Source organism: Galeopterus variegatus, unplaced genomic scaffold (genome assembly GCF_000696425.1).
Source record: "Galeopterus variegatus unplaced genomic scaffold, G_variegatus-3.0.2 Scaffold3756, whole genome shotgun sequence".
NCBI lineage: Eukaryota > Metazoa > Chordata > Mammalia > Dermoptera > Cynocephalidae > Galeopterus > Galeopterus variegatus.
The window spans coordinates 63,205-71,346 of NW_007729867.1; the positions used below are offsets into that span (position 1 = coordinate 63,205).

Genomic DNA, 8,142 nt, shown 5'->3' on the forward strand with positions numbered 1-8,142 from the left:
TTTGGTTTGCAGTAAACTTTGAGGAAATGTGTCATTTATTTATTTTTTGAGACCCAGACGTAAATTCTACTGTCTTTCTGTATGTCTTTCTCTGTGTGTATCTTTGCCTCTCTCTCCATCTTAACTGATCATTTACTGTTTCAAGTTTACTGATCATTTATTATATGGGAGGCACAGGGAAACCCCTGGAGAGACAAAAAGAAATAAAATAATGCCAACTGTCAAGGAGTTTAAGGCTTCTGAGAGAAACAAGTTATAAGGATCTTCCTCAACCTTTTGGTAATGTTGATCCTCACTACAGTCTTCTCTTGGTTTCTTTTGGCCCCACAGTCTCCTGGTTTTATTTCTCTGGTTTCTGATTCTCAGTCTCCGTTACCAGCTTTCTTTTCTATCCAATCTCTAAATGACCAGAGTTTAGTCTTGGGCCCACTTTCCTTTTGATTCCATCTGCCCTCCCTAGGCAATCTTCTTCCAAATATATAAATCCAGTTTCAGCAGCTCTTCTGAACTTCAGACCCATATCTACAAGTCTACAGGCCAGAGTTTAGTCTTGGGCCCACTTTCCTTTTGATTCCATCTGCCCTCCCTAGGCAATCTTCTTCCAGATATATAAATCCAGTTTCAGCAGCTCTTCTGAACTTCAGACCCATATCTACAAGTCTACAGGGGACATCTCCACTTAGAACTTTTGATCTTACCCTGCAATTCTGTCACTGTCCCAGGATTCTCCATTGCGGTAAAGGGACACCTCTGCTCATGCATTTTGGAAAACTCTCAAGTCAACCGCAACACCATCTCTCTCTCCATAACCTGCCATTTCCAATCAATCATCAAATTCTTTAAAATAACTCTTGACTGTGATTATTTTTCTCCTTGTGCACGCCACCCCCAGATCCAGGCAACCATCATCTCTCACAGGAATCACTGAAATATACGCGCAACCTGCCTCCCCACATCTGCTCTGTTCTATCTTCCCACAGATAATGTTTTTCAGGCCAAAAAAGGTAAGTAGTATTTTAAAAAGAAACACAATACTAGCAAAATACACATGTTGTTCTTCATCTTAATTTTTCAACTTAGTTACGTGCGGTGAAGGTCTTTTCACATCAGTACATCTAGAATTGCCTCACAAATTTTAACAGCTGCCTACCTTCCAGTTGTATAACTCTACCATAATTTATGTAATCACTTCTCTATTGATGGCTGTTTTCAGTCTTTAACTACTACAAATAATGCTTCAGTGAAGGTCCAAGAAGAGCCATCCTTGCATATACTATTGGATAAATATATAAAAGTATATCTATTGGATAAATATATAAAAGTAGAATTGCTAGGTCAAAGGCTTTGTACAGTGAAAAATTTGATAAATACTGCCAGGTTGCCCTACACAGAGGTTGTACCAACTTTCACTCCTGCTGACAGTGTAAGAAAATGCCTGCTTCCCAGTCCGGCCAGCCAAGTACGTTATGAAACTTTTTTGATTTCTGTCAACTTGATATGTAAAAAATATTTCTCACTGCAACTGCAATGTGCCCGTCTCTCGTTATGAGAAAGGGTGAGCATTTTTACATATTTTAAAGATCCTTTGTATTTCCTTGATTGCAATTTATTTGTCCTACCCTTTGCCCAATTTTCCGGAATTTTTGATGTTTTTCTTATTGATTTGTAGGAGCATTTTGATTTCTTCTTAAATAAACTAATTTTCTGGTTCCGTCAGATGTCCTGGCATTTTTAAAAAGTCATGATTTAGTCAGTTTTTTGTTCTAATAATAAGTAATCATCATGGGCTAACTCTATTATAGAGGAGCCAACGTGTAAAGTTTATGGATTGATTTGTAGAAGTCCTGACTTCCTGAATATAGGTTGCTAAGACTGCCTTACCTATATTATTTCATTTCATTTGCCTGCTAGTCCTGTGAGGCACATGTCTTAGTCTATTTTGTGTTGCTATAACAGAATACCTGAGATGGGTATTTTATAAAGAAAAAGGTTTATTTGGTTCATGATTCTGGGGCAGCTACATCTGCAGGGCCTCGGGCTGCTTCCATTCATGGCAGAAAACCAAAGGAGAACTGGCATGTGCGAGAGATCACATGGCGAGAGAGGAAGCAAGAGAGAGGGACTGAGGAAGCTAGACTCTTTTTAACAACCTGCTCTCCCTGGAACACTCACTCCCCAGAAAGGCCATGACCCAAACACCTCCCACTAGACCCCACCTCCCAACATTGCCACATAGGGAATCAAATTCAACATGAATTTTGGAATAAATATCCAAACTATAGCAGCATGTAGTATTATTAACCACAGAGCAAAGCTCAGAGAATGTGAATGTCCAAGGCCACACGGCTCGTAACTCTTCCACTTCTGAAACCTTAAAAGCCTGGTAATCCATTGCCACTGGCGATTCCTCAAAAACACCAGACTTCGATCCTTAATGCCTCTAATGTCTAGTAATCTGCTGCTCCTGTGTTTTTCCTTCTACAAATATCCAACAACCCTTTCTAAGTGCCTACTATGTGCCAAGAATCCTCACAGAGATTACATTTTAGAGTGGTTCTCAACCATAAGCAATAAAAACAAATAGTAATAAAGTTTCAGTAATCAAGTTCTACTACTATGAAAAAAATCCACAGGATGATTGGAAAGGTGGACAGACAAGGATACTTCAAGTGGAGTGGTCAGAAAGGGCCTTTTTTTTTTTTTTTTGGAAACTGGCTTGTTATGGGGATCCAAATCCTTGACCTTCGTGTTGTCTGCACCACACTCTTCCAACTCAGCTAACTGGCCAGCCAGGAAGAACCTCTTTGAGAAGGTGACAATTAAAGAGCAAAATGACAAAAAGAATATTCCAGGAAAAAGGAGTATCTGGGATAAGACCTTTAAAACAAGAGCAAATTCAAAGTGTTTGAGGAACAGTAAAAAGGCTGGTGTGACTGGAGTCAGGTAGACTGGTGGGAGATGATGTTGAAGAGGTGGTTTGGGAAGCCACATAGAGCTCTGCAGGCCAGGAATGGGGACTTGACCTTATTCCAAGTGCAATCAGGAAGATACGAATGGATTCTAAGAAGAGAAGATGTATGATCTGATTTATGATTTATGCCACTCGAGCTGTGCTGTGGAGAAAGGGACAAGAGCAGGAGCAGGAAAACAATTTAGAAAGCTATTATAGGAGCACAGAAGAGAGATGGTGGTGGTTTGTATTAGGGTGGTAGCAGTGGAGATAGAAAGAGACAGATTTTGGAAAGGTTTCCGAGGTAGAGTTGACCTGAATTCCTCATGGATTGGATGTGAAAACGGGAAAAGAGAAGAATCAAGAATGTCTACATGCTTTTTGGCTTGAGCAACTACTGAATGGTCATGCCATTTAATTTGAAGAAGACTAAAAGAATCATGAATTCTGTATTACTGTAGTGTTTCCTTCTTTTCCTATACAGCGTTAACCTCGCAGACCATGAATTTAACTACTCTCTTCCCAGCACCTTTATTTTCCTTCCCTACTTGCCCTTGAGTCCTTCTTATCTAAAGAACTTCCTCTGTCTGCTTCCTCTGCTCCTGTCCACTCCTCAACCCACTGCAGCCTGGTTACTCTCCCCATTTTACCAATAAACTCCCTCTTGCCGAACACACCGATGACCTCCTTGTTGCTAAACCCAGGGACTTTTCAGTCCTCACTTTTCTTGACCACTCTCTAGCATTTAATACTGTTGATATTTCCTCCCCTGGCTTCTCTGCAACCACTTGTTCCTGGTCCTCCTACCTCTCTGTACCTCTCTATTCTTCCCCTTATTCTTATCTTTCTTTCCTTATTTTTTAAATATTGCTATTTTCATAGGGCTCCATAGTAGGTCTTTTTTTCCTATACCTTCTCTCTAGGGGATTTCATCTACTTCCATGAACTATCACTTATTCTGATAACTCCAGCATAGATCTCTCTCCTGAGTTCTAGACACCCCCTGTTCAATTATGTAGTAGACAGCTTCACTGAGACATCCCATGGACCCGCCAAACTCAACATGTTTAAAATTAAACTCATTTCCTTCCCTCTACAACCTCCTTGTCCTTCTGAGGTCCCCATCTTGGTAAGTGATACCACCATCCTCCTATTTACCTAAGCCATAAATCTCCTCCCATTCTTTAATCCTGCAGAAATAACCAGTAATCAAATTCAGTTGGTTTTACATCCTTAATATATTTTGAATCCTTCTCTTCTCTCCATTTCCATTCTTGCTGCCTTAGTTTAGACATCCATCATTTCTTTCCTATAATGTTAAAACAACCTCCTAACTAGTCTCCCTGCTGACAGTGTTACTTAATAAATTCTCCAAACTAGAGTGATCTTTCTAAAATGGACATTTGAACACTTCACTATGTTCCTTAAAATCCATCAATGGCTGTCCATTGGCCGTAAGATAAGTTCAAACTTCTTAGGAAGACACATGAGACCTTTCACAATACAAGACAATGCTCACCTTGCTGGATGTATCCTTCAGGGCTTTCACCACGCATTCACACAATGTATTTACTGAGAACCTACTACAGTACTTGCTGGGCACTGTTCTTCACCCTCAACTCATTGGGAACATATTTTTACTTCAAGGTCTTTACACATAGTCCTTTGTTTGCCTGGAATACCTTTCCCTTTAACTTGCCCACTTGTATGGCTTATTTCTAATTATCCTTCAAAACTCATCTCAAGATTCATCTTCTGTGGTTGGAGACCCTGACTACACCCAGTCAGGCAGGTGTAGGTACCCTCCCTGTGAGCTCTCCTGAAGATATCTTCTCCCTGTTGTATGATCAACTGTGGACTCATCTGTCTCCTTATTATACTATAAGTTCCTTCAGAGGAGAGATTGTGTCTTATTCATGTTTGTATTCCCAGTGCCTACCACGGTACCTGACACGGAACAAGCACTCAACAATGAATAGATAAAGTGGCAGAGTTGGGTTTCAATGCCAGGTCTTTTCTCTCTGGTACAAATCTCACATTTCTTCATACTATTTCTTAATATCTTGAATCTGAAAAATTCTAAAATCTGACCTAGGTATATTTTTGCCTAGTACCTGACATGGAACAAGCACTCAACAATGAATAGATAAAGTGGCAGAGTTGGGTTTCAATGCCAGGTCTTTTCTCTCTGGTACAAATCTCACATTTCTTCACACTATTTCTTAATATCTTGAATCTGAAAAATTCTAAAATCTGACCTAGGTATATTTTTGCCTATCACTAATTAAAATACAGGTAAATAGGTTATTAGCTCCATGAGGAGTCAGTTGATTATTTCTTGTTATTATTTCCTTCCTCCATCCTTCTAACACTTTGCTCATCAAAGTACTTTGGGTTAACTACACCTAAAATGACTGAAATGTTGAATGAATGAGTTATTCAATTATATGCAGTAAACTGGTGGCATTTTACCACCTCCCCAAATAAATAAAAAATAAAATTACTGAAAGACCTTTCTCTACACTTTTTCATCCATTTGTACCTCTTATGTCATTGCTTCCCCCACATCGTCAAAGCAAGGAGAGAGTAAGTACATCGGGAGCAAGGTAGATTTTATACGTCTGGCAACTGACACTAAAAACTGATGCATCAACCGCAAATCATCTCCTCTTATCATTTCCTCCAAGGGCTCAATGGAGAGGTATTAAAGGTTCAGTGCTAAAATTTAACATTGCAAAATTCAGCTAAAATTGAAATTTTGTGTAGTGAGTTCAGTCTAACCACAGAATTTTGTAAATGAAGTAATCTTAGAGATCCATCAGTCAAGCACTTTCATTTAATCTTCCATGAGGAAACTGACATGAGAAAACCTACAATGATTCACCCAAGGTCATCCAGTCTATAAGAGAAGTGGGAGCACATTTCCTGATGCTCAGTGGCTGATATTTCCCTAATGCCATATACATCCTTTTCAAAGGGCTTTATGTTCCATCTAAACAGATTATCTACATCAGAACAAATCTAACTATTTACACAGTGCTTATGTTAACAATATTGCTTTTGTGATATCCTTGTTATAAAGAGGAAGGAACTGGGGAAAAAAATGCAAGGTTGACTTGTCCAGGGACATAGGGGAATTGGTAAAACAGACAATTAGTACACAGAGCGATGGGGTTTCCTACTTGTAGTGTAGCCTTGTAATCACACTCTGTTCTCTGAGTGCCACAATGTTAACCCAAGCTTATTTGTCTTTCCTGGGCCTGGATTCCATTACATTCTATGCCTTATTTAGTCTAAATGGTTTCCCCAACTTCAATGTGTATTTTTTGTGCTTTCTTTTAGAAATATCATACTTAAATGTATTCTCTACTTGAGTTTGTTTTAGTTTCAAAGAGGAGGAATGAAGATTCTGGGTAAAAGAAATAAAGATGATGAGTTTTTCTAGGCTTTACATTTCAAGAATGGTTTTCTCAAATGGCAACTGGCAGTCTACTTTATTCCTCCAATGATGACGTTTTCCATGGGAATTAGAATTTAATTGGGATAATTTGTTTTCAACGGAAAGCAAAGATTTCTTTCCAAGAGGATCATTTCGATAATGTTTTACCAGCTAGTGCTACGAGACCAAATATAAACCGGTTCTGAGAAACAGGAAGTGAACCTGGCTGGTCTAGTCTGAGTGTCCCTGGCAGTGACGCAAATACAGAATCAAATTAGGAAAACAAGATATGTGGGTGTTAGGCAATCAATAATAATCCAGGATGCTACAACATAAGCAAGAATGCCTTTAACCAAATGCCATTCATTTTAATAACACCCTGAGCAGTTTGATGTTCATGTAACACGTCGGTGATTAGAGCGCAGGATGAGCTTGAGTTCCCTAGCAACAGCATGTGCTTTTGAGACAGTCATTAGCCTTTCAGTTAATCCCGTCAACCCCTTACCTCTAAATGTATAACTGACATTAAAAAATGATATTTTAAAAAGGGCTTCGAAATTTCTAAGAGTGAAGGGGAAAGGAATAATAATAATAAAAAAGTTCTTCTGAGAACTGCACTCAGGTGAAAGAAGTCATGTTGCTCTGTGCCCAGCCTGTCCCTACGTTCCACTGCTCTCAGTTCTCGGTTTCTGAATCCCCTAAGGGTAAAGGGCGATGGAGGTGAAACTGTTCAGAGGTGAAGGCAGTCTCCTCATCCCACATGAAGCACTATTGCAACGTCTCTCACAGGTGGGGTGGGCGGTTTGTGTGGAGGGGAGGCTGATAGCCGGGTCGGGAGGGAATATAACACACGTATTCTTTCTCCCTAGTGGAAGGAGCTTGGGGAAGGAGAGTGGTGAGAGGAACGAAGCTTTTTTTCCTATTGATTGTTTAATTGCACCAAAGGCTGTCCGTCCAAGGCCACTGGCCAAGAGCATTATCTTCGTGGCTAAAGTGAGGTTGGGCAGATTTCCCATCCCCTTCCCTAGTTTTAAACAAGACAACCCTGAAAGCGCAGCAAGGCTGTAGGCATCTGGCGTCTGTTGGCTTTTGCTATTCGGCTGTATTCTAAAGCGCCAGGGCTGATGGGATGATGTTTCTTAAACCCTGAATCATTGCCTCCAGCCTGTCTTGGGTTCGGGATGCACAACTCCACCCTCTGTGTAGCCTGGGTCAACTGCGGGGCGTTATTCCATTAGTAATGATTGCTGCGTTGGGCTGGTTGTTCTTATTGTGTCCCGGGTCCCTTTCAGCTGGACACTGGCTCCTTCAGTTGGACTGGGGTGACTCCCAATGCTCCCCACCGCCCACCTACCCCCCCTCCGCGCTCCCTTCCCAAGGCGACCACCTGCGCCACCCCACTTACCATCTGCCCCGCGGGGAGGGCCCCCCGGGGTAGCAGAGCCCTCCCTGCTCCCGGGCGGCTCTGGGGGAGCTCGGTGTTTGCCTCCAGCCCTTCGCTACCGGAGGATCAGGTTCCTCCCCTCCTCCCCCTCGAGCTCCGGCCGCCGCCGCCGCCGCCTTCTTGCATGACACAGCAGAACCGCAGCTGCTGCAGCAAGTCCAAACCATCCGCCCAGGAAGCGCCGCAACCGGGACGCGGGAGGGGCGGAGGGGGCGAGGCAGGGGCCACAGCACGGGGGGATGCTTGGCCCCACTTTGCACCAACCACACACTCCTTTCCCAGCCCCGGGGCACGCGAACAAGATGAGGC

The 8,142-nt window shown here is 41.8% G+C and overlaps 1 long non-coding RNA gene across 1 annotated transcript in view; it reads right to left on the bottom strand.

The window, feature by feature from the left end:
- LOC103601492 overlaps positions 1 to 7,913 on the bottom strand; it is a 64,726-nt gene extending 56,813 nt beyond the window's left edge. Inside the window, exon 1 of the long non-coding RNA XR_551455.1 lies at positions 7,795 to 7,913. This is a non-coding gene — a long non-coding RNA (uncharacterized LOC103601492). The remainder of the gene's footprint in view (positions 1 to 7,794) is intronic.
- Between the last annotated feature and the right edge of the window lie 229 nt (positions 7,914 to 8,142).